Source organism: Pinus tabuliformis, chromosome 3_1 (assembly GCF_031772625.1).
Source record: "Pinus tabuliformis cultivar Carrire ecotype Pingquan chromosome 3_1, CPIR1, whole genome shotgun sequence".
NCBI classification, from domain to species: Eukaryota; Viridiplantae; Streptophyta; class Pinopsida; order Pinales; family Pinaceae; genus Pinus; species Pinus tabuliformis.
This window is the reverse complement of record NC_142301.1, coordinates 851,535,406-851,562,343: the sequence shown is the minus strand read 5'-3', so window position 1 is coordinate 851,562,343 and position 26,938 is coordinate 851,535,406.

Genomic DNA, 26,938 nt, shown 5'->3' with positions numbered 1-26,938 from the left:
TCCAAAGTACTAAAGCATTTTCCTACCTCGCCCCATAGAAACCTCTGCAAGACTGTGTCCATTCCCAGGACCCAAATCTGCCTTTCACATTTGAGCCAGAAAACCATCATTAAATTCAATCAAACTCCTCTGAGCATATACCTAGCCTAAAATTAGTCTTTACATCAGCCATCTCAAGCTTTATTAATCATATCTTCCTAAGATTGACAAGGAGAGAACCCTCTCCCGACCTGGTAGGGCTAGCTACTAGGTTAAGCGTGGTTTGATGTTACCCTAGACTTGCCTTTCTCAGCCTGAGGTAGATTTAGGACCTAACAGACTCAAACCTAGTGATATCCATACCTTAAGTCCAACTTGGTGAAGTATTTTTCTTGATCCAGCTAATCTAGCAGATCATCTATTCTGGGAAAGGGGTATCTTTTTTTGAGCGTGATTTTGTTCAATGCCCTGTAATCTATACACGTCCACTAAGTCTTGTCATTCTTTGGCACAATGATGATGGCTGACCCACATGGTGATGTACTTGTACAAATCACACCCTGTTCTAGTAGTTTTTGTAATTGTTTCTTCACCTCACTTGCTTGTTTAATAGACTTCATGTATAATGCAATGTTTTGCAATGGGGAGTCTGAAAATAACTAGATCTCATGCTCCACTTCCCTCTTAGGTGTTAACCCTTTATGCTCTCAAAACACATCCCTATATGCCTATAGAAACTCTTCCAGTTGTTTTTTATGTTTCTTCGTACACCCCTCGATGGATGCCTTGCCTCTCAATAACTCTTCTACGGTCTCATTTTCTCTTAAAAATAATAAAACATACTTCTTGTTGGAACTAATCAATTTCTTGGCTTGGTGGGCAATTACTAGTGAAATTTTTGACGTTCCTTTTTATGCATTGATGATGATAAATTTTCCATCCTTGACGAGCGGATATTGGTTATATATTCTCATGAACATTGCATCTTGTATATAAATTTATGGACTCCCAAACACGACTCCACATATATCAAAGGGAACCAAATCTAGTTCTACTTCATCAATAAAATCAACACTAATGGAAAATCTAAGTTTACATTGTTTTGTTACCTTTAGCTCTACATCCTTATTTACCCACCCCAATGGATATGGGTTTAGATTAACAGGAACTTCTAGCCCAAACTTCTTGACCATCTCTATTGCAATGATATTCACCTATGATCCTAAGCCAGATAGAGCATAATCTTTGTCTTCTTGATATGTATCTTTATATGGATAATTTTGATCATTTGTTTCTCTTCCTATTATTGAAGGCTACTCAAATTCACCTCCTTCTGAACTAATGTACAAACGATCTTCTCATCCATGTCCAAGATTATTTCAACTTGATTGATCAAATATATGGCCATAAATTCTTCTTGTTGTTGTCTTTCTTCTTGTTCTTCGAGTTTAGCTTTGGATGCAAATTCCAATACTTCTCCTTTGTATGGCCATCAATGTTATAGTGCTTGTAGTTCTTGCTAGGATCTTTACAGTAATGTGTTGTGGTTGCATTTTTATATTTTTCTCATTTTTTCTTCTTCTTCCCCTACTTAGAAGCATTATTTTTCTCCTTCTACTTCAATCCACTTGATTTCGCTCTCTTCAGGCCTATTTTCTCTAGGTACTATGCATGTACACAAGCCTCATCCACTAATTTGGGCTTGAACAACATCATTTTCTCCCATACATGGTGGTGTAAACCCACCGTATACTTGAGTAGTACATAATATGGGTTATTTGGGGAGATACCCAACAATATGGCCATCTTTCTAAACTCTGTGGTGTACTTCTACATGCTTTGGCCTAGATTTTTTTTGAAGTAGTGCCACTAGATCTATTGGTCCTCTACATACCTAATAGGGTAAAAATGGGACTTAATTAGGGTTTTTAATTCCTCCCACCTAGTCACTGGAGGTTCTCCCTACAACCTCAGGGTCTCCGAGTGGCTTTCCCACCAAGTCAGGGCATGGCCTTCTACATTCAAATGCATAAATGAGATCTTCTGTTCTTCATCAATTTGATGGACACTGAAATATACTTCTGATTTCTACAACTATTGATTCAGCTTCAAAACATTGATCTCACCATGGTATATCTTGATATCAACCTTTCCTTCCATTTTAAAAATGGGTTATGATTGATTCACAACTCTTGAACTAGGTTGATCTTTTCTAGGTTCTTTCTTCAGTTGATTCTTAATTTCTTCCCAATCTCCCGATCCCCCTTTTGATCTACCCTCTACATTTGGACCCCCATCTTCTCTGAATATCTCAAGCTTATTGTTTATGGCTACTAGGAGGATATTTACATTATGACTTGTATCAACAACTTTTTTTTCCAGTTGCGAAAACCTTTCCTTTGCAGGATCACGAAGGTTATTCCTAGATTCGTAGGCCATGATTAAGGTTTTTCAACTTTTTCCTTGGTTAATCTAGATCCCGTTCCAGTATCCACAAAATAGTCAAAGAAAACTTCTCTAATACCAATATGCTCTGAAAATTTTCATGGATATTCCAATGGATAGTTTGTCACAACAGATCTGATAACATTATATTTCAAATCTGAAATTTTATTATATTACAGTTTTATTAGATTTCTAGATCTATAGATTTTACTGTTAATAGTGCATGCATGTGAATGAATATTATGCAGAAAATAGAAAAAAATAAAATAAAATATATCACACACACACATTTGACACAAGATTTTCTTTGGGAAACTCTTTCAGAAGAAAAACCTAGCTGGAAGGTGAGGCTGCTCTGCTTTCCTTCTCTGTCTGGAAATATGGTTGTGAGTAAAAAGGTGTATTGTCTGTGGCCCGTGGGTTGATACAATGCTTAAATATTATTTTTTTGCTATACCTCATATCCCTCTTTCCTATTTTTCCTCTGTTATGGAACAAATTCACTCGAAAGAATGGAATCTGTTTTCCTCCTAATGGCCTAGTTATAACACAACTCAATAGCCAGCTAGTGGTTGGATTTGACTACCTCATTTCTTAACCATAGTTACAATATATTCTCGTCTAGAGTATTTTACATCATAATCACATGTCTAGCCCCTTTTCCATGAATAATGGGGCCTGACATGGCATCCTCTTGAACTATGGTGGATAAAACAAGAAGGTCAACTTTTGAGTGGCATAACTTTCGCATATGGACTTTGATTGATGTGATTCTTGTGCCATTGAAAAGGTCTCTATGTGTAGAATAGTATGAAAAGGTTAAATGTTAAAGAAAAAAATTACCCTAAAGAAACTTCATTTGATTCCTCAAAACGCTCCTGGAAGGTTTCAAACCCTATTTTTCCAAACTAGGTCCTACAAGTAAAAATAGACATATTAGTTGAATCCTCCACTTTTTCCACGATAAACGAATTGATATGGATGATAAACAATATAATGATCCAATATTGATCATTACCCCCAATTTTGTATCCTCAACTTGGCTCCACAAGCATCATCTGACCTCTTCTATGATCACACGTCCTCTATGGACTTCATGCCACAAACATGTTTTGTAGATTTTGTGTCACAAAACCATAGCACGTGAAAAATAACTTCTAACCTCCTTGAATAAATACTTTACCTAACTTCTAAATATATCTAGTTGATTTATATTAGATTAGGTCTACAATTTATGCCAAGTCTGATATGAATAGTGGCTTATTTAGTTCTAGAATTCCAATCTATATGGCCTAAAATCATCAGCTCCTTAGCTCTTGGGGGATTAAATTTAGTTCCACGATACTACATGATATGATCACAAATTCAGATAAATTCTTTTGACATGGAATCATGACCATTGCTGAAACCTTGACTAGTTTTACCATTAATCTTGAATTCATACCAGAGCATTGAGCTAAGGTGTATACTTCCTGCACCCTTAGAAAACCAAATTCTCAGACAAACTTTCTCCAATGCACTTTAAACAACCATCAAATTCTAAACCACGCTAATTGATTCAATTAATATTGATGGTGTACAAGCCATTATGCCGACCCCTTTGCATGATTGAGCTTTAATGAGAAGGGGGGTTTGTGATTTGTCGTATATGAAACTCAACTTACCCTCATCTCTTCTAAGCACACTAAGAGATCACGTGCAATGATAAAATTTGATGGAAAACAATCCATTATGCTCCCCCTCCCTTAGATTTTAACGGGGGGGCAAGAGTCGATAATCTGTCACTTAACTTATGTTGTATTTTCAATTCAAGTTTTTCACTTTCTGCTCACCCCCTGTTGGGTATTTTAATTGTTAGTTAACTTAATTAAATTGTCAAACCAAGGTTATTATACTTATGAAGCATATTTTCACACGATATGCTAGGCGTTTTATTTCTAATCAAGAGATTGAATTCAAATGCAAGTTGTAATTCTAATCTATTAAATTTAAAGGCAATTTGTAAATATAAGCTACTCAAGACTAACTCTCATCAAGTTTATGCACATCTTATTTCCATAAAATTTTGTTCAAATCAAAATAACTTGAAGGCAGTCTATGCTAAGAACTTGTCTAAGAGAAATAATCTATTAAGCATAATGAAAATCTTATGCTACTAAATTGAATTGAGAGACTTATTCTATTTGACATAATTGAAACTTATTCTATAAACTGAATTAAAAGTATATGCTAATTGTTGGGTCTTGAAATTGTCATACATTTCCATTACACTTTCACTATTATGTCCATTATATCACCTCCATTTCACCTTCATTTCACTACCATGTCACTACATTCATCTCACTTTCATTATCATTGGGTCACATTTATGTTTTTCCAAACTTTATTAATTCTTAGCATTTTTAAGTGAATTTGTGGTTAAAAATTAGAAAATAATGTGCATATGCTTATACCTAACAAGTGGGTTGAGATTCTTGGCATGTGTAGGTCAAAAGGAGGCTTCTAGAAAACCTTTATGTGGCACCCTAAGGCCAAATTCGAAATTGAGTGGAGAGGATCATGATATCATGATGATATGTGTCACATTTCCTATTTGTATTGAAACTCTAAGAAGACATGTGTCTTATCATTTCCTATTTTGATTAGAACTCTAGAGGTATAGGGAGAGATTCATGGACTCTCATTAATGATATGACTTCTCATCTTTTCATATAAATAGGAGATCTCTCTCCTTCATTTGGTAGGTTTTTGGTAGTTTTTTAGTCTTAGAAAGCTTTGGAGAGCTTTGTAAACTTTTGTAATTTTGAAGAATTTAATAAAGCTTTGATGTTCTCAACCTGGAAGGAGATGTGAAGTAGATGTCATGGAGCATATTGGAATGTAAGCTAGATTAGATTTTGTTTTGTATTTTTGCTTTAATTTCATTCAAGTATGTCATTTTGTTGTTTTCAAGTTTAATAATTTAGATTTTCCATTCATGCAATTTTAATTCATGCAAGTGTGTTCAACTGGTTGATTGTAGATTTATCTAACTATGTAATCTATGCTTAACAAAATAGTCCAATAAAGTAGTTCTCCTATTTTCCAATTGGTTCTTGGAGCATTAGAGCACACAGTAGATTAGTTTTCCTTTACATGTTTTGTATTTGCTTTCCATAGTTTAATAACTCAGGTTGTAAGTGAATATTTCTGAAAGCCCTTGGTTCACTAAGCGGTGAAGTATTTCATTTATGAATGAGTCTTTCTCTGCATTTTTATGTTTACTTTTTTTCAGAAAAATGAAGCATTGGATCCCTCCAAATGCTATCACAAGGAGGTAGTTATCCCAAAATTGTATAGCAGAGTGATAAAACACTTCATTTAGTTGTTATCATTTTTGTTTTCATTTCATAGTCATTTTGCCGACTTAGATTAATCTAACTATTCAAAGTTTTGATTTGTTTTTATCTAATGTTCATTTCCTTTTCTCCCTTCTTTAGAAATTAGATTTTAACATTAAAAGTCATTAGATTTAGTTGTCCATTAACATTTAGATATTTTAATCTAGAAGCATAACTTTTCTTTCTTAGATTAATTTTCTTAAGCATGAGAAACAAAACCCCCAAAAACAACACAAACTATAAAACAACGAAGTAAGAGAAAGGTTAACTAAGCACATATAGTGCACCACACTTCATCAGTTTACGATACCTGGATTGATAATTTATGTAGAGCAATTTAGGACACTAAATTGACTAGACACTAATTGACTCAAAATAAATCTTATTCTATTGAGCAGAATGAAACTATTCTAAGTACTTTAAAATCAAACCTATTCTAAGAGCACATAAGGAAATCAATTAGAGAGAAGAACCAAAATGAACTTAAAAAGTAGTGATATAAATTAAAAGCCTTTATACATTACTAATGTGCACAACTCTAATTATAACCACTCTAATTATTAACTCTTAAATCTGAGACTACGCAAATAATTCAAATAGATAAACTAATAAAAGAAATATTTTTGGTGTTTTAAGTTTCAATGATGAGCACTCATCTTGTGGCAATCAAGGAAATAGTGAGTAATCTTAGATGTAAAAACAAAACATCTATGAATGATGAATATATAACTAATTACAAATCGAATTGAGACAATTGAAGCAACTTATAAGAAAGAAACAAAATTATATGATTATGCTAGCTTACGACTCTTCAGGAGGGCCTCTTGTTGAACACAAGAGTAAAATAACTCAAATCAATGAATCAATCACAAATGCATATAAGTATAACAAGAACAATGTAATTTTATTTATGAAAGAATATTCTCAGATAGCAACAATTACAAAATAAAACAATTTTCATTTTCTTTTCTTAAAAGCAATTTATAATATCTCTAGACTAATAGCTTAGAAGAATTACAGTTCGAGAAACTAGTTTTTTAATTGAGAACTGAATGTTCTAATTTAAATACGAAACATGCTTCTTATGATTTTCTATGAGAAGAGAAAATATTGAGAATATTTCAGATAAACACATCATAATCTTTATATTCAAGCTTTTCTCATTCAATTCCATGCTTCTTGACAATGAAATTGATTGCCTTCAAATTATGCGCAAGGATAGACTTGTTATAACCAGAGTTGACTTCTAGTTTTACCATCAAAATTCTTGAGCTCTATGACTTTCCAAGTAAGTGTGATAGGTGGATATCCATATTCTCATCATTTGGCATCCACCCATGTATTTGGTTCTCCTTCAAGTTCGTAGGAACCTATCTAACCATGGGCAAAGATGTGGAATTTTTGATTAGCTATGAATTTTGTACATTTCGGTAGTCATAGAGATGTTTTAATAAAATTTCGTCAAGAAAATATATATTATAAGCTATGAATGAATGATACCTTTTATTATGTTTGAGCATAACCTAGATGACCTTGTAGCTTGGAAATGTAGAAAAACTATGTATGAAAAAGATGGAGGTGATGGTAAAAGGATGTTAAAAAGAGGACAATTCAAGACCTCAACATTGCCCCACGTTGAGGATGTTGCATGTCCTCATGCAACAAAACTTCAAAAATGGAGAGATGCCCTGTCACTGAATTGTTTCTGATACTTGGATTAAGACATCCAATCTTGTATACGCTCCATTGATTTTAACATTGAGTTCCCATCTAGGTTTTCTCATTAATATTTTTCCCTACAGGCCCTTGATTCTGTTCTTGAGAATCCCATTGCTTGTTTTTTAGTTTCTTTCTCATTTCATACCAATAACACATCCTTAACAAGATAGTATCACTTTGAGCCTTCAATATTTCATTTTGTGTCTTTACTGCCTCATTCTCTTCTTTTGTATGTTTGTTTAATACTTATAATTAATATATGTCCTTTTATAGAGCATTAACAGTTTCTTGCTCTGTTTGAGGAGTGGTATTGGTTTCCATATTGGTGTAAGGAACTTTATCATGTAAAATATCTTCATAAGATTTAGTTTACAAAGAAGAATTTCCCTTCTCTTGTTCCCTTTGTTCTAATGTCCAAGTAATCATAAATTTGTTGTTGAACATGATCAACTTCATCAGTATTTCTATTTGGACTTGAACTTTCATAAAATGGAGATTCTTCTATTGTCCTTGTACCAACATAGTCTTCTTCATCAATATTAACATTCTCTGGAAATTATTTTCATGTCTATTCACTTGAGCGCTTGGAAATCCATTTTCTCCTTCTTAGCTTTTGTTTTGGTTCCACTATCTTTGACATAACTTTCTTCTTTCTACATTGCTTTTGCAACTTCTAAGGTTCTACCTCAGGTTGCTCTATATTTTGGTGATCTTCTTTTTTTCTAACATTATCTTGAGTATTTTTCTCTTTTACTTCTTTCAAAAAATGACTCAAGAGAACAATGTGCTTTGCTTCTTCAGGAAGAATTTCAGTCTCCAATGGTCCATTATTTGGAAAATCTTCAATTTATTTCTCTGTAGGTTCAGGGTTAGGGTTCTAGGAAAGCGTATGTCGACTCTTCTTGTCTTTTGGTTGCTCCTCTTCCTCTAAAACTTCTATGAAATGCTTTCTAAACAGAAAACTCTTCCAATCATCTCCAATGGTTCTTAGGTGAGCCTCTACAAGAATTTTCACTAACCCATGGTGGTATAAATCCTTGCCAATATCCCTTGAGTCTCTCTATATACTAAAGGCCATTTTTCTAAGGCTACAAATCATATAATATGAAAGATATAACCCATTTCCTCCAATGAAATGAATCAAGAGCTGAGTATGGTGAAAGAACAATGTGCCATATTAGCCTTCACAAGTCAAAAATTTTCAAATAAATAGAAAACAATTCTTCCATTTGGACTTAGGTGAAGTTACTGGTATTCCTTTCTCGAAGGTTGAAGTATCCATACACGGATTAGGGAGGAATATTTTCCATTCATTGTCTTTGATCTTTTGATTTTTGAACCAACTTTCGCCATTTCTAGGCAAGCATGTCACCTCTGCCACTAAAGACTCTGTAATTATCAACTTTATTTCCCCAATCTTAGCTTCTACATTGTTGAAAGCATGATCAAATGTCTTGGTGACTTCAACCTCATACCTATCAAAATTTTTAAATAAAATAAGCCACCCTACTTTCTGCAATTGATCACAGAGTCATTGATAAGCTTAAACAATGTTAACCCCATTATGTTCATACCAAACGAAGACGCCCATGGTGGAACATAAGTTTTTCTCCTAAATTTCCTCTTTCAACAAGAGTAGATGGAGAAATGGATGATGGAATGGAATGGTTCAAATGGTGATTGAGCTATATTGAAATAATTTGTTAAGGAAGTGGATGATTATCAATAAAACCATGCCTCTTATATTGATGATTTGCCATGATTTCAAAGATCCAATTTTATAGGACCGTTAGAATCTAGGTGGTTTTGAATGATTCGTATGTGATGGATAAGGATATGAATATGAGATGGAATATGATTGTAAAGAGGTCATAATTTCACTCATTATTACAAAGGATGTATCATAAACATTTGATAAGGTTATAAATCTATTGCTTCTTAAATGAAAATTACTCTAACGCCCTACATGCATACCTTTTGGTACTAATGTCCTTCTTTTTTGTAGGTCTGAAAAACTTTTGTAGATATCATTTTGGGATTCAGTTGCGTTAAGTAAGTCATTCATGAATGACCATTTCCATGAGAGGTGGTCGTAACTGACTAATTTCTCCTAATTTTTGAATAGTGCACTTAGCACTCATTGCATCGGGTGATGCCCACACGGGTGAAGAAGTGGGATTGAAACTAGTGAAATGAATCACATAGCATCAATCATCACTTCCGGGGCTTGCACCCGGTAACCATGACTTCCCAGGATAAACAAAAATCTTTGGTTGATAACTATGGAGAAGACCTTTTTGTAGCTAAATAGTTAGCAATATCAAAAAATCAAGTAGTTTTCGTAGATACTACAGAATTATATTTGTCAGGAAAAGTATCCTTTACAGGGGTGTCAATATTATCATTTTGCATCCTGGAAAGGAAATCAACAAGTATGTTTTCCTTTCCTGGCCTATCCATGATGGTAATATTGAATTCATATAATGATAATATCCATCTTGTAATCCTGCCATTAATAATTGGTTTATTCATTAAATATCTAATAATAAAATGATATGTATGAATGAAATTTTCATATCTATTAATGTAATGTTGAAACTTATTAATGGCATGAACACAAACTAAAAAATCATTTTCTGTAACTATATAATGTAACTCTGTAGGAGTCAATTTTTTACTTGTATAGCAAATAACATAATGAGTCAAGTCTTTCTATCCCAATACAACTCCTAAAGTTGTATTTGAAGCATCAGTTGAGATATGAACTGGGAGAGACCAATTTTTCCCTCTTAAAATGGCTCTTCCGTAATTTTTTGTTTCAATGATTTAAATGCCTTTTGGCAGTTAGAATTACAATACTTTGTAAGAAGTTTAAAGACTGGAGAAGTTATTTTTGTGAATTTTTCTATGAATCTTGTATAATACCCTGTAAAACCAAGAAAATTTCTAACATTTCTTTGACAAGTGGGAGCTAAAATTTTGGAGATTACCTCTACCTTAAATGTATCCACCTTGATTCCAACACCTGAAATATGATGCCCCAAAAAAGAATCCCTCATTAAAAATCATAAAACATTTTTCATGACTCAATGAAATATTTGCTTCTTTGCATCTAATGAGAATTTTTTCTAGTTTACCCATAGCTTCTTCAAAAGTGTTTTCCATAGTGAAATCATCCATGTAAACTTCTACACAGTCATGAATCAAGTCAAAAAACATACCTAGAATTACTCTTTGGAATGTTGCAGGTGCATTACATAACCGAAAAGGAAGTACCATGTAAGCATACGTACCTCATGGACATGTAAAAGTTGTTTTGTATTGATAGTCTGGGGCCAGTGGCATTTGGTTATATTAATTGAAACCATCAAGAAATGAAAAATATTTCTTCCCTACTAAAGTATCTAATACTTGATTAATGAAAGGTAGTGGAAAATGATATTTTAAAGTAGCATAGTTTAGTTCTCTATAATCAATGCACACACTCCACTTTCCATTATTCTTAGGAACAATAACTAAAGGTGAGACTCATTGGCTATATGATATCGAGTAAACGAAATTCACATTAAACCATTTTTGCAATTCCTCCCTAACAATTTCTCTCAGATTAGGATTCATCCTTCTCTGAGGTTGTCTCATTGGTTTGACATTTTCTTGAATATAAATATGATGCATACATGTATTAGGGTCAATTCCATTCATGTCAGTGTATTCCCATGCATATGCAAAATAATATTTCTTGTAGATTCTTTATCAGTCGTTTCTTTTGAAATTCTTCCAAGTTATTATTAATCTTTAATGGTTTACTTAGAAAAATTTCTACTAAAGAATTTCCAAACTTTTCCATAGAATGTAAATCTACTTTAGATTGACGAGATGATAAATATTCAATATTACATTACTCTTGAAAACTTTGATCTTGTTCACAAAATGAAGAATGTAATCACCCCGTCCCACATTTACCCAATTTCACTTCCTTGCGAGGGTAAACATGAGATGAAGAGTTACTATGACATGACTCCACCTCCAAGCTTCAATTATGCAAGAGGGGCTGACAACTGACTTCTCACAAACATCACTCAAGGCTATATGAGACTCACGGACTAAAGGACCACCCCAAGTGACTAGAACCTGAGATGGGGCTGATTTTCTCACAATTTAAGCCCCAATCACATACACAACAAGAAAAGGATGTTGTTATAGGGCTCCAACCACACGCATGACACTGCTTCCATGTGGTTATAGCCCAAAATCTCCAGTTCAGAGGGTGAGGTCATGAGATCTGAGGCACTTTTCCAGCCCAACCTCCAGACCACTCCCCAAAACTGTTTGTAACTTCCCAGAATGATAAATGATATAATGATGAAACCATTCATACAAAAATTGAATAATAACTAGACCGATAGATGCCTAATCCATAACAGACATTTTTTCAAACACATGGAAAACATAAGAGTTACAGGTCATGATTGCATATTTGATCATAAGATTATGAGATTATTCTAAGAATGACCAATACGAATCTATGACCTCTCTATATAGCTACAACAACAATTATGAGTCCATACATTAATCAATCAATCAATAAATAAAAAATTCATGATAAGAGCCATAGATGTAAGACATCATATAACCAGCATATAACCAGAAAATAACCAATATAAAAACCATGGAAACTCAGTCATAATATCACCAATATAATACAATAAATTCTCATAGATCATAATAAGGAAATGTTTCATCTTGACATAGAAAAATACCAACCAAGTCAGAGACTTGTAGGTTTTAACCCCATATAGAAATTACCTACATACAATTCTAGAACACAGAACATAAACAATGCGAGAGCATAACACATAAAACACATATATAGAGAGATTTTCCCCTGGATCCCAAAACTGGGACTGCTAGCTTGATTTTTCATTATTTTCCTTTAAATGTTACAATACATATTTAGAGATGTTGAAGCATCCAATACCATGGATCGAAAACCATCGCGTCCAAAACCATAGACCAAAAACCATCGCGTCCAAAGCCATTGACCGAGAACCATCGCATCCAAAACCATGTTTGAAAAATCATGCACAAAACCATAGGTAGGTTTTCCCAACCTAACATAGGGTCCAAAACCTGCACCCCTCAAACCCCCTGTGACTCCCCCTGCTACGCAATCGGTGCAACAAAGGGGGGGCTTCGCCCCCCTTCTAACCCCCTAGTTAACTATATGGGCTAGTCTTGTAAAGAATATAACACAACCCAACATTCTCCCACTTGTTGTTTTCTTTCCACAAGGGCCCACAAGAGAGCTTAGTCATTTATCCAACCCTGCAACGCCCATTGTTTCTCTACAACAACAAGACTTCTTAGAGCTCACAAATTTTGTCAATGCATCTGCAGTATTCTTCGAAGTGTGCACCTTTACCAGCAACACCTTTTTTTCTTGTATCATATCCCTCACAAAGTGATACTGAACATCAATGTGTTTTGTCTTTGAATGATATGTAGGGTTATTTTCCAAGAAAATTGCACTTTGGATGTCATAGTCTATCCTTATAGCTCCATGTACTAACCCCATACTTGAACACAATCTCTGCAACTAAACTGCTTCCTTGCTTGCATGAGTGGCTGCCATGTATTCTATCTATGTAGTTGATAGTGCCACTACAGATTGTTTCTTACTCATCTAACTGACTGCACATCCAAATAGGTTAAACACATACCCACTTGTAGATCTTCTTTGATCCAGATCTCTAGCCCAGTTTGCATAAACTAATCCATGAATATCCAACACTTTGTCCAATCCTGGTCTTCCTTGGTAGCATAAACCATAATCACGAGTGCCACACAAATACCTGAAAACCAACTTCACTATTGTCCAGTTCTCCTTCCTTGGTTTTGACATAAACCTGCTCAATACTCCCACTGCATGTGTAATGTCTGGTCTAGGACATACCATCACATACATCAGGCTACTGACTGCACTTGCATATGGAACATGGGACATGTCCTCTTCCTCTTCTTGTGTCTTGGGACACTGTTCAACAGATAACTTTACACCTATAGGAATAGGAACCTTCACTGGTTTACTATCCTGCATATTACACCTCTATAATATTGTCGTGACATACTTCCTCTGGTTTAATTAGATCTTCCTCTTTGTCTGATCTCTTTTAATTTCCATGCCCAAAATATAGTTTGCATCACCAAGATCTTTCATGTCGAATTTGGAGGACAAATCGGTCTTCAAATCCTGGATAATTTCGTTGTCATTTCCAACCAGCAACATATCATCCACATATAAGACCAGATAAATAACACAGTCACCAATTAATTTAAAATACACATAGTGATCTACTTTGCTTCTGGTGAAGCCAAGTCCTCGTATAAATGTATCAAATTTCTGATACCACATCCTTGGTCACTATTTTAACCCATACAGAGACTTCTTTAACTTGCATACCAGTTCTTTCTTACCCTTCACTACAAAGCCTTCAGGTTTCTTCATGTATATATCCTCTTCCATATCCTCATGAAGAAATGATGTCTTCACATCCATCTATTCTACCTCAAAATCAAAAGCATTAGCAATAGATAAAAGTAATCTAATAAAAGTTACCTTGGCAACAGGAGAAAAAATATCACCAAAATCAATTTTTGGCACCTGGGAATAACCTTTTGCTACCAACCAAGCTTTGTATTTCTCTAGCTTTCCTTCTACATTTGTCTTCTTCTTGAACACCCATTTGCTGCCAATGGGTTTCCTTCTAGTCGACAACTCCACCAGATCCCAAGCCTCGTTTTTGTGCAAAGATTCCATTTCATCAACCATGGCCTCTTTCCAGAGTTTTCCATCCTCTGAATCTACTAATTCCTTCACAGTTCTGGTATCATCATGAGTAATAGATAAAGAAAAATTTGAACAAAAAGAATATGGACTATACCTTTCTGGTTGCCTTTATTCTCGAACTGATCTTCTCACACCCGTAGTTTGTGGCTCTTCATATTCTATTTCCTCCTCTGCTGTAGAGTCTGATTCTTCCTCCTTTAGCTCAAACTCTATCTTCTCAGGTTCCTATGGTTGGAATTCATGTTTAATAACATCTTTCACCTCTCTAAACACCACATCTCAGTTGTACACAACCTTCCTTGTTACTGGGTTCCAAAACTTATAACCCTTTGTTAAAATTGGCAACTAGGTCCAAACTCCATGTGGGTCATATTATTCATGGCTAATAATATTTTTATTAGATTCCTTTCATTGAGAGGTGTAGGATTGATCTAAATATCATCTGATTCCGATAAGTATTTATGGAGATATGAATTTATTTTGATTATGGAATTATTATCAAGGCGACCTACAACTCATGTAGGCTCAGAAGCCCAATAGTTGTATCTATTCAAACATCAACAGTTGTGTATAAATACAGGAGGACTTTTCCTCATTTGCACTCACTCATCTCATCACATCTCTCTCTCTCTCTCTCTTACGCAGAAAAGAGGCTCTTCTCTACTGTGCAGAAAAGAGTCTCTCTCTCAAACCTAGTTTGAAGGAAGCTGCTAAAACTGAAGTTGCAATTGCAGATCCAAACTTTGACCAGTGTGGACCATCAAACATCCTCTTCTGAATTGTTTTTTAGGTTCATCTGGACCTCCTCTGAAAACCGCAACTTTTGGTGGTGGAATCAAGCCGATCTGACGGTCAGTTTGCGAGATATCGATTGCCCTAGTTTTGATGATGAAGCTGCTAATGCTGATGTTGCTGATCTAGGGTTTGCTACTACTGATATAAATCAGATTTATTGTATTATTTCTCTCTTCTGAATTATTGAAGATAAAAGAAGATTTAATCAAAGGGTTTCCCCACACATTGTGGGGTTTGTCCTTGGCTAGCCGCCACATCTTGTGTCTCTTGTCTTGGCTTGTTTTCCGTTGATCCTTTAATGTTCTATCTGCACTTTACTTATGCACATGTGATTGCTAATCTATGAATAATAATAAGAAATAAAAGAAAATTGATATAAGCATAAAACATACCATAACTTAACACCCTTTAAACCATCCTTATACCCAATAAAGATGCACTTTTCAGATTTACTATCCAACTTGGTTCGTTTCTCCTTTGGAACATGTACATATGCATCACATCCAGATACCCTCAGATGTGAAAGAGAGGGTTTCTTACCAGTCCATACCTCTTGTGGAGTCTTATCCTCCAACGCTGATGAAGGTGATCTATTGACCAGGTAACATGCTATCTCCACCGCCTCTGCCCAGAATTCTTGTCATAACCCGGCACCACTAAGCATGCTTCTTTCCCTTTTCATCAACGTCTTGTTCATTCTTTCTGCAACTCCATTTTGTTGAGGTGTATATGGAGTAGTCTTCGAACATGCTATACCACACTTCTTACAGAATTCTTCAAATTCCTTACTGCAAAACTCTCCACCATTATCTGTCCTCAGCACCTCTATCTTCTTCTCTGTCTAGTTTTCCACCAGAGCCTTAAATTCTTTAAACTTTTCAAAGACTTCAAATTTCTTCTTAATGAAATATATCCATGTATTCCTTGAGAAGTCATCTATAAATGATACATAGTACACATACTTACCTAGTGATGGAACCTTCACAAGTTCAAACACATCACTATGCACAAGCTCTAGTATTTGTTTCGCCCTCTTACCACTAGAGGGGAAGCTCACCCAATTCTGCTTGCCATATACACAATTTTCATAGAAATCAAAATCCAGAGAGCTATTACTCATACTTTCTACCATACCTTTACCATGAAGTATTTGAAGGCCCTTCTCTCCAATATGTTCAAGCCTTTGATGCCACAACATGGTCTTCTCTCCAAAGACCACTAGATTTTCTACTCCACTTTCAGGAACCACAGAACTATTGCACCCATCAACAATAGTTCTACCTTGCATCTTGTACAGAGTTCCAATCCGAACTCCCCGCATCAATACTAGTTCCCCCCAAACCATCTTTTAGGTATCCTTCTCGAACACTGTTTTTACACCTGCATCATCTAGCTTGCTTACACAAATCAGATTTCTGGCCAATGCAGGAACATGTAGAATGCTCGGAAGTGTTCTAACCCTTCCACCTTGCAACCTCAACTTTAATTTTCCACGACCAATGATTCTAGCCTTCCTATCATCCACTAAGAAGACATCACCACCATCGTATTTCCCATACTCACAGAACCACTCTCTATGGGGAGTGAAGTGAAAGGATGCACCTGAGTCAATCAAACATGCCTCATGATCTACATGTGTACCTGAAGAAGCCAAGTACACATCCCCACCTTCATCTGAGGTGGTTTTCACCTCTGCAGAAGGAGCATCATTAGATCCCCTTCCTTTATCGGGAGCTTTAAATGTATAGTCCCTTTTGTAGTGCCCTTCCTTTCCACATTTCTAGCACACCACCTTTACAGGTTTTCTTGGAGATTTAGATCTCCCACTCGATGACTTAATTTTGTTTCTATTCTGGGACTATCCTCATATAGACAAGGCATCACCAGTCTGGCTCTCCATATTTTTCCGTCTCATATCCTCCGTTAGCAAGGACGAGACTATTTCATCAAACGACAAGGCAGTTGTATTGCTACCTATTTTAATAACCAAACTATCCCATGAATCTGGTAGAGAACACAACAAACTGATGTACTTATCTTCATCTGAAATTTTAATATCAATAGACGATAACTAACTTACCACAGTATTAAACGCATTTAGACGCTCTATCACTGAGTCTCCATCTTTCATCCTCAGGTTATACAGCTTTTTCCATAGGAATAGTTTATTCACCAGAGACTTAGATTGGTACAAATTCCTTAACTTGTCCCACAAAGCCTTCGTTGTAACTTCCCCTGATACATTCAGCAATACTAAATCAGAGACACACAACAGTATTGTGCTCTTTGCCTTCTAATCCAACCTCTTCCATTCTTCATCGGACACTCTCGTTGGTTTAGTACCTGGATCTACCACGATCCACTGATATTTATCCACCAACAGATCCTCCATCTTGAGGTTCCATAACTCAAAACTTTGACCATTAAATTTCCCAATCTCTATCTTTCCACTGCTCACCATCTTGTTTCACCACCAAAATCGATCTCGTAGATCTCCCACTCAATAGGGTCTACCACAGGCCCGAGTGAAACCCCTCACCAACAAAGGCGTCCCCTTGAAGGCAAAACAACTCTGATACCAAATGTAGGTTTTAGCCCTGTATAGAAATTACCTGCATACAATTCTAGAACATAGAAAATAAAAAATTTGAGAGCATAACACATAAAACACATATACACAGAGATTTTCCCCTGGATCCCAAAACCAGGACTACCAGCTTAATTTTCATTATTTTCCTTTCAAAGTAACAATACATATCTATACATGTCGAAGCATCCAATACCATGGACTGAAAAACATCGCGTCCAAAACCATGTACCAAAAACCATCGCATCCAAAACCATGTGCGAAAAATCATGCACAAAACCATAGGTAGGTTTTCCTAACCTAACATAGGGTCCAAAACCAAAAACATTCGGGGCGCCGCCCCAAACCCCATAGAGTGGGGTTACCTGCACCCCTTAAACCCCCTATGACTCCCCCCGCTACACAATTGGCACAACGAAGAGGGGGCTTCACCCCCCTTCTAACCCCCCGGTTAACTATGTGGGCTAGTTGTGCATAGAATATAGCACAACCCAACAGGACTCCCACGTACCACCAAACAATATATTAAGCTGATCAAAATATCTCTTTTAGTTAATTAAGCCTGCGCCAAATTCCAAGCATGAATGTGGGATCTCATGGAATAAACCAAGACAAAACCAAACCAGGGCTTCCAAAGGCCAAACCACATCAACCCTCATCCATAGTGATTCCATCTACATGGTCGGACATTGCTAACACAAACTATATTAGACTCTACCCAAACTGTCTAGGGCTCTAGAAACTAGTAACTCAACCCACAACCTTCCAGCACTCCAAAGCGTTTGTTCAACCTAGCTTCAGGAGTAAGTAACTCAACCCACAAAGGGATCCAATGTATTTGTCCTAACCTAGGCTCCATGACTAGTAACTCAACCCAAGTTGTTCCAGTGCTTTCGGAGCATTTGTTCCAACTCAAATCTACAAGGAACATGAGCAAAAATCATAAAAAAAATCAAATGGAAAACCCACAGCAAGATGGTTAACCAAGAAATGGAAAAGAAAGGCTAAAACTACTATCAATATAGGAAATCCTCTATGCCAATGATAAGACATAACCAGATAATCACATGCATATACCATGCATCCACAAATCAATAAGGAAATCACACATGCAACCTATTACCTACAAAGCAATCCAACTATAGTTGTCAATCTACTAGTTCCCTTGCGCTTTCCTTCACCTCCTTCCTCTAAATCCATGTGAAACTAGAATGTTCCAAGCATGCTCCAAGAATTCTCTAAGAGTGCAATATTATGAGAGAATGAGACAATAGAAGAGATCTCAACCAAAAACTATCAAAAGACTCCCTTGCCAGAAAGCACACTGACAAAAATATATGAACTGATCCTTAGAAGCCTTTTTATCATTGAGGCCTTTATTTTCTTCATTTTTCCCTCAATTTCCTTCTCATGAAAATATGTGTCTCTTCACCTTCCTTTTCTCCTATTTTCCTTTATTTCATAAATAAAATTCTAACTAATGTCACTTTGTCTTTGCTAATGCCTTTGCCAATTTCCATAGCCATAAATTAATCACCAATGATACCCATCACTATGTTTTGCCCAACGTTCAGCTTGGAATATGTGTCCCATGACCTTGGTCTTATTTTATTTACATGAAAATCACCAAGGGTTGTTACAAACCCCTCCCTCTTGGGGGAACACCATCCTTGGTGTTAACTGACATTATTAAACCAACAAAACACATGTTTCCCATGGAGCTTTATAACACAACTCGATGCAGCATTTACATCATATCATATTGTCGAGACCATGACCATCATAACATGAACACCATATCTCTTATTAAAGCTTTATAACATAGCTTGATATGGTATTTACAACATATATATTCATATAGATATAACCAACACAACATCAAACAAATACTTGAATACATCCACTCAACTAGAAAATAGAGAAGGATACATAGCCCACATCTGATCAACCATTTCCCATGTAGATTCATCGGGCCCAACATGCTTCCACTACACTTCAACCTACTCGATTTCTCTATTCTAGAGCATGAGCTATTTCCATTGCAATAATCATTATGGTTATGGCTGGAATTCTCCCTCTGGTTCCACCTACAATATAGACTAGTTAATCACATGATCAACATCTTGGGTATACTTTTTAAGCAATGAAACATGGAAAACATCATGGAATTTCACTATCGGAGGCAATAAAAATTGGTAGGCCACTGGTCTAATCCTCTCAAGGATTTTGAAAGGCTCTCAATACTAAGGTGCCATCTTGGCACATGACCCAATCCTTGAGGAGCTCTTCTTGGGTTTGATGTGCAACTGCACATGTTCCCCAACCTGAAACTCCGTAAATACCTTGTGCTAATATGCATAACTCTTCTTCCTATCCTATGTTACCTTCAAATTCCTTTTAATAACCTGCATTTCCTATTATATCTCTACCAATATGTCAATCTTATCCATTGGAACACTCTAGCTGCTAAGAGTATTACAACTCTGCCCATAAAGTGCCTCAAATAGACTCACCTTCAAGGACTCCTAATACTCGTTTTTATATGCAAACTCAACCAGTGGAAGATACTCCTCTCATTTCCTTTGTTGATGCATAACATACATTCTCAACATGTCCTCAACAATCATGTTGACCCTCTCTACATGTCCATCTAGCTGCAAATGATAAGTTGTATTAAAATCTAACTTTGTTCCCAAACCTGCAAACAACTCTTTCCAAAACCTGGAAGTGAACTAGGCATCTTTATCAGATACTGTTATAGCTTTGATACCACTTGTTATAGATCTGATATGAAAATATAAGATAATGCAAATAAACCCAGAAATAATGTGAAATGATTATTTATTGATCAAATCCTTAAGGTAGGGCAACACCATATATTCACTCCTTAAGGAAGAAGAACACTCCATAAGCCATATGTCTGTTCATACAATATTCCTTGACACCCCTCCTTGACAATGGAGTCTCTAGCCTCTATATAGGCCTCATACATACAATACCATGGGTCATTACCATGGTTCCCTCATACCATCAAACTAATACCATGGGCCCATTACATTATTACTAACTACTTGTGGTCCCTTACATGATATGGGTTAACCACCTTATTTATTACTATGGCCCATCCCATTATTACATTATTACCTTGGGTACCTCCCTTGGTACCCCATATTAGCCCCCTAGGTATATAACATTCCACCCCCCTTAGCATGTTTCGTCCCTGAAACATGGGAAGAACAAAAATAATAAGATCTACTCAAAAGAGTAGTCCACTGGTACCATGCACGTGCATCTAGCCATCCAAGAGAAAGGTGAACCCTCAATCTCACTGGTGCCTCGCTCGCTTGAGATGGAAGTTGACCGTGGTAGCTCTTCTGTGTTGATGTGTAGTAGGTGGATCTTCGCTCTTCGTTATCCGTCATACGGGGGTTGTTGTCCTTGTGGCTAATTGGTTGCCATATTATTGGTTGTTTTATTGCGGGGTGATGTGGGTGATGATATGTTGAAGTTTTAACCCATGATGTCATTTTCTTTAATTCACCCTACTGTGGTGCCTGTTGTGGTGTCTTCTTTTCCAATATGACTTCAACCACTGAGCCCTCTTCTGATGTACTTGTAACCTTTTCTGCTTCAACCTCTGTTTGTGTTTGGTTGTCGATCATCAAAGGCTCATCATCTGATATGCCAGTCCCTGAAACATATTCTGCTTCAGCCTCCATGTACTCTACATGTTTATTGATGAAAATATCCTGTAATGTGATTTTCTTCTTTTTATACCAGAGCTTCAGGAATTTCTTCTGCACATTAATATTGATAGTACCCGCAGATTCCATCCAAGGATATCCCAAAACAACATCCATATTATCCATCTCTGAAGTATAAAAATCACCATGCAACACATACTTATCCATAGAAATCTTCAAATCCTTATACACTAGAACATCCTCATTATCCACTTGTGTGTTTTCAATGTGTTTCGCTGGAATTTGCAATTTTTTTGCCAAATTAACATTGATGGAATTATACTTGCAACTAGGATTTATAGAAACAATGATCTTCTCTTTCTGAATCAATCCATGAACCTACAATAAGGATATACCAGTATGAAATAGCCCCACATGTTTCCCCTTATCTTGTTTTCTAGCCTGAGACCATTTTTCTAAAAGAAGTTCTTCTAATTTTTCATGAGGAAGTTGCGTCACTAAATCAGCAACTGAGTCCCACCATTTAGCAGCTTCATCTTTTAGATTAACTAGTAGGCAAATTACCCAAAATTGTTTGCGTCGCGATTTGTGATATTCTATAAATTCTTCAATAGTAGGACCCTTATCATTCCCTGTAAAAAATTCCTTGCTAGAAGCCATGAAGGTTTGGAAAAAATTCACTTACTTGGCGAAAATTTGAAATTGTCACAGTTTAGTCAATATTGCTCAGAATTCGTATTATGATCTGTTTTCCGAAATGGAACAATCATTCTGCATCTGCCAATGTGATAGGAATCTTGAAACAAGCACTAGAATTTCAGATCTGCGCTGCAACTCTCCCGCCGTCACCAAAATTTCTGCAAAAAGAGATGATTTTAAATCAGCGATATCTCCCTCATCTGGACTCCGATTCGACTGATTGTTTTTTTGAAATTAGGTATTTTTTCACAAATATTCCAGATATACCATTATATTTGGCAGAGATTGCACCAGGACATCCAAATCTACGCCACAAACTCACTGCCCTGAAAAATTGTCTGCAACACCACTGATTTTTAGATCAGCGATATCTCCTTCATCCGGACTTCGATTCAACCGATTTTATTTTTTTAAATCGGCTTTTTTTCACAAAGAATCCAGATCTACAATTAGATTTTGTAGATATTGCACCAAAACATACAGATCTGATCTGCAAACTCGCTGCCCCCGAAATCCTGCAAAAAAAAAAATATTTCTTCACTTGTTTGCTCAAGAAAGTGCTCTGATACCACTTGTTATAGATATGATATGAAAATATAAGATAATGCAAATAAACCCAGAAATAATATGAAATGATTCTTTATTGATCAAACCCTTAAGGTAGGACAACATCATACATTCACTCCTTAAGGAAGGAGAACACTCCACAAGCCATATGCATGTTCATACAATATTCCTTGACACCCCTCCTTGAAAATGGAGTCTCTAGCCTCTATATAGGCCTCATACATACAATACCATGGTTCCCTCATACCATCAAACTAATACCATGGGCCCATTACATTACTACTAACTATTTGTGGTCCCTTACATGATATGGGTTAACCACCTTATTTATTACTATGGCTCATCCCATTATTACATTATTACCTTGGGTACCTCCCTTAGTACCCCATATTATCCCCCCTAGGTATATAACAGATACAATCTTCTTAGGAACACCATGCAACCTCACTATCTCCCTAATGAAAATATGAGCTATGTCACTAGTTGAATTCATATACTTTACTGTAATGAAGTGAGCTACCTTCCTTAACCTGACAACCACAACCATGATGTAATAATTTTTTGTGGATGTCCTCGACAAACCTATAATGAAGTCCATGGAAATGACCACCCATTTCCATTCTAGGATTGGAATTGGCTACAATAACCCACCTGGATGCTTACACTATGATTTTATCTACTAACATCCCAAACAACTCGCAACCAACTCAGCCACATATTTATTCAAGGTTGGCCAATGATATAACTTCTGCACAACTGCCAAAGTTTTCTAATATTCGGGCAACCTGAATATGACTTGAAATGAAATTCTCTCAAGATAAGATTCTTGATCTCACTGTTGCTTGACGCATAGGTCCTATCTCTAAATCTAACCAAACCATTTGTTTTGAGATGCTAATCCACATCCTAATCACCTATACCCTGTTGTTTTAACCTATTCTTAAGTTGTTGGTACTTGTCATCTTGTTGTCCCTCCTACAATATCGGATCCTACAAATATGTCCCATAATAACTCACCGTTGTAATGTGATTTACTTGTACTCTTCTACTAAGAGCATCTTCAACCATGTTCTATTTACCATTAATTTACCTGATCTTGAAATTAAACTCACTAAGAGTAGCCAACAATTTAGTGTTTCTTGCATTCAAATCAAGTAGGTCAAATCAATGCCTCATCCCACTATGATCACGCATCAAAATGAACCTCGTGCCAAGAAGATAATGTCTCAACTTCTTCAAGGCATGGATGATAGCTGCCAACTCAAGCTCATGATTCATATAGTTCTTCTTATGCTCATTCAACTTCCTTGACTCATAGCATACTACCTATCCTTCTTGCATTAGAACTCCACCAGGTTCCCTCTTGCAAGAATCTATACATAGCACAAACTCTTTATCTAGATCTGCAATCTTCAAGACTAGAGCATTTGTAAGTAACTACTTCAACTACTCAAAACTAGTTGCACATTCCTCTATTCATTCAAAATTCTTTGCAATTATGTAATAGGATAGGCAACCCGTGAGAAGTTCTTGATGAACCTCATGTAGTAACCTGCTAGTCCCATTAATGATCTGACCTCATCTACATTCCTAGGTGTTTCCCACTCCATGATAGATCTGATCTTTCCAGGTCCACTATTATGTCTTTATTAGAAACAACATGTCCCAAGTAATGAACTTTTGACTAAAAGAAACTCTACTTGCTAATCTTGGCTTACAACTGATTCTCTTTCAACAATCTCAATAATGTTGCTAGGTTTTATTCATGCTCTTCCTCATTCTTAGAATATATCAATATATCATCAATGAACATTATCACAAAGTTTTCCAGATAAGGATGCAACACATTATTCATCAAACACATGAAAGTAGTTGGAGCATTAATCAAACCAAAAGGAACCACAAGAAAATCATAATGCTCTTACTTGTTATGGAACGTGGTTTTGTAGATGTCCTGTTCTTTGATATGTACTTGATAATATCTTGATCTAAAATCAATATTCGAGAACATTGTTTCTCCCTTCAACTAATAAAATAAATAATTGATCATCGACAACAAATACATGTTCTTGATCGTCACCTTTTTCAACTGCATGTAATCAATACACAACCTAAAAGTACCATCCTTCTTCTTCACAAACAATATTGGTACAACCCAAGGCAACACACTTGGCCTAATTTATCCCTTGTCAAGAATTTCCTTAAGTTGCAACTTCAGTTCCACCAACTTTGGAGTGCTCATACTCTATGATGCCTTAAATGCTAGTGTTGCTCCTAACATCAACTCAATAGAAAAGTCCATTTCCCTATGAGGTGTTAACTCTAAAATCCTTACTAGAAATACATCCTGAAACTGCTACAAAACCAGACACCTCTTCAATACTTCAATATCCTCAACATCCTTCCCTTTGTCACTAAAAATATGGACTACACACACTACACATCATTTACTACTACTGCATTTTCCCTACATAGTTGTAACCATTCTCACTGATGTAGGTCTCTTCTTACCTTGTAAGATTATCCTCTCTCCATCATCATATAGGAACTCAATAGCCTTATCATAGTAATCCACTTTATTCCTATGAATGTACAAACAATCCATAGCCAAAATAATATTTTATGATTCCAATAGACGTACATTTAGATGTGTTGTTGTGAACATACCTTTCAACTCAAATGCACAAGATCTTAGCCAATAATGAACTATTTTCTTAGTACTTGTATCCAACTACACCAACGAATATTATACATGCATTTCTTTATTCAAGAAACACTTAGCGACCAGGTCAATACTGATATAACTATAGTTATAGATCCATGGTCAATCAAAATAGGAAAAACTTGATCACAAAACTTAACTTCCATCTTGATAATAAATGCATGATGACCAGACTACCTATTATCCAATGTTTCATGAATCTAGGGAATACTTTGTCCAACATCTCCAACTGTCTATGCCTCCTGAGCATTGTAAATATGAGGTTTGACACCTTGATACTATGGAAAATATCTCCTATGATGATCCTTTCCACAATTCCAACACTACAAAGGTTTCCTTCCATGACCCTTGTCCTACTCCTTAGGCTGAAATCCCTATCCTCTGCCAACTACCTTAAATTTCCTGTATGGCATCACATTCTCTTTGTTACCTGCATCCTAACGTATTCCTTGCTTCTTATCATACTTTCCCTTAGTTATCCTTACCTTTCCAATCATGATTAGGCTCTGAATTACACTTACTAGACTACTCATAACAATGCTTTAAATTTCTAATTACTTCCTCCAATATCCGAGGCTCATCATACTCAATCCAATCTTTAAATTATAATGTCAATCCATTAACAAATATTTTAACCTTTGTTTTCTCATCCTCAAAGTATGGCACATACCTCAACAGCTCCTAAAACTTAGTCATATACTCTTTGTCTGTCATAGATCCTATCTTCAACTCGTAGAACTCCTTAGCATTACCATCATAGTATCTCTCTGAAAATTGCTTCTTCCTAAAAAGTCTCTTGAACTCATGCCAACACAAATCCTCTGTCTTGATGCCTCTGACATGCTTCACATCTTCCCACCAGATGTCTACTTTCCCTTTGAGACTGAAAATGGTTATCCTGGATTTCATATTCTTTGTATAATCATGCAACTCGAAGAACTTCTTCATCCCAATAAATCATGCTTCTACATATTCCAGTTTCTTTAGCTCTCCATCAAATGTAGGAGGCTTGTCTTTCTTGAACTCATCCAGAAAGAACTGCTTCTCGTTCCTCCTTTAAGGATGATAACAGTGATGACCATGTTGTCTCTCTGATCTAGAACTAGAATAGAATACATAACCACTACCTCTCCTTTCAGGTGTATCCAACCATCTGCCACCTCTAACCATGTCATATTTTTCCGACATGTTCCCTCCATGAGACTTGCTACAATATTCACCATTTTTCCTTCCCCCCTGTCCATAACTAGTATGTGGTTGTCCTGTTTCTGAAAATATGATAAACTCTGAAGAATCATTGCATTGACTCTTCTTGTTTCTCCCGTCCCGTGGAAATTCTTTCCTGTCACTGAATGATTCTTTCATTATCCACCTTACAACTCCTAATATTTTCCTTTAAAATTCTCAAGGTATATGCTATGTCAAGAGATTATTCATCTTTTTGTTGCTCATATAATATATAAGGAGAGTCACATGAACTATAATCCACCATTT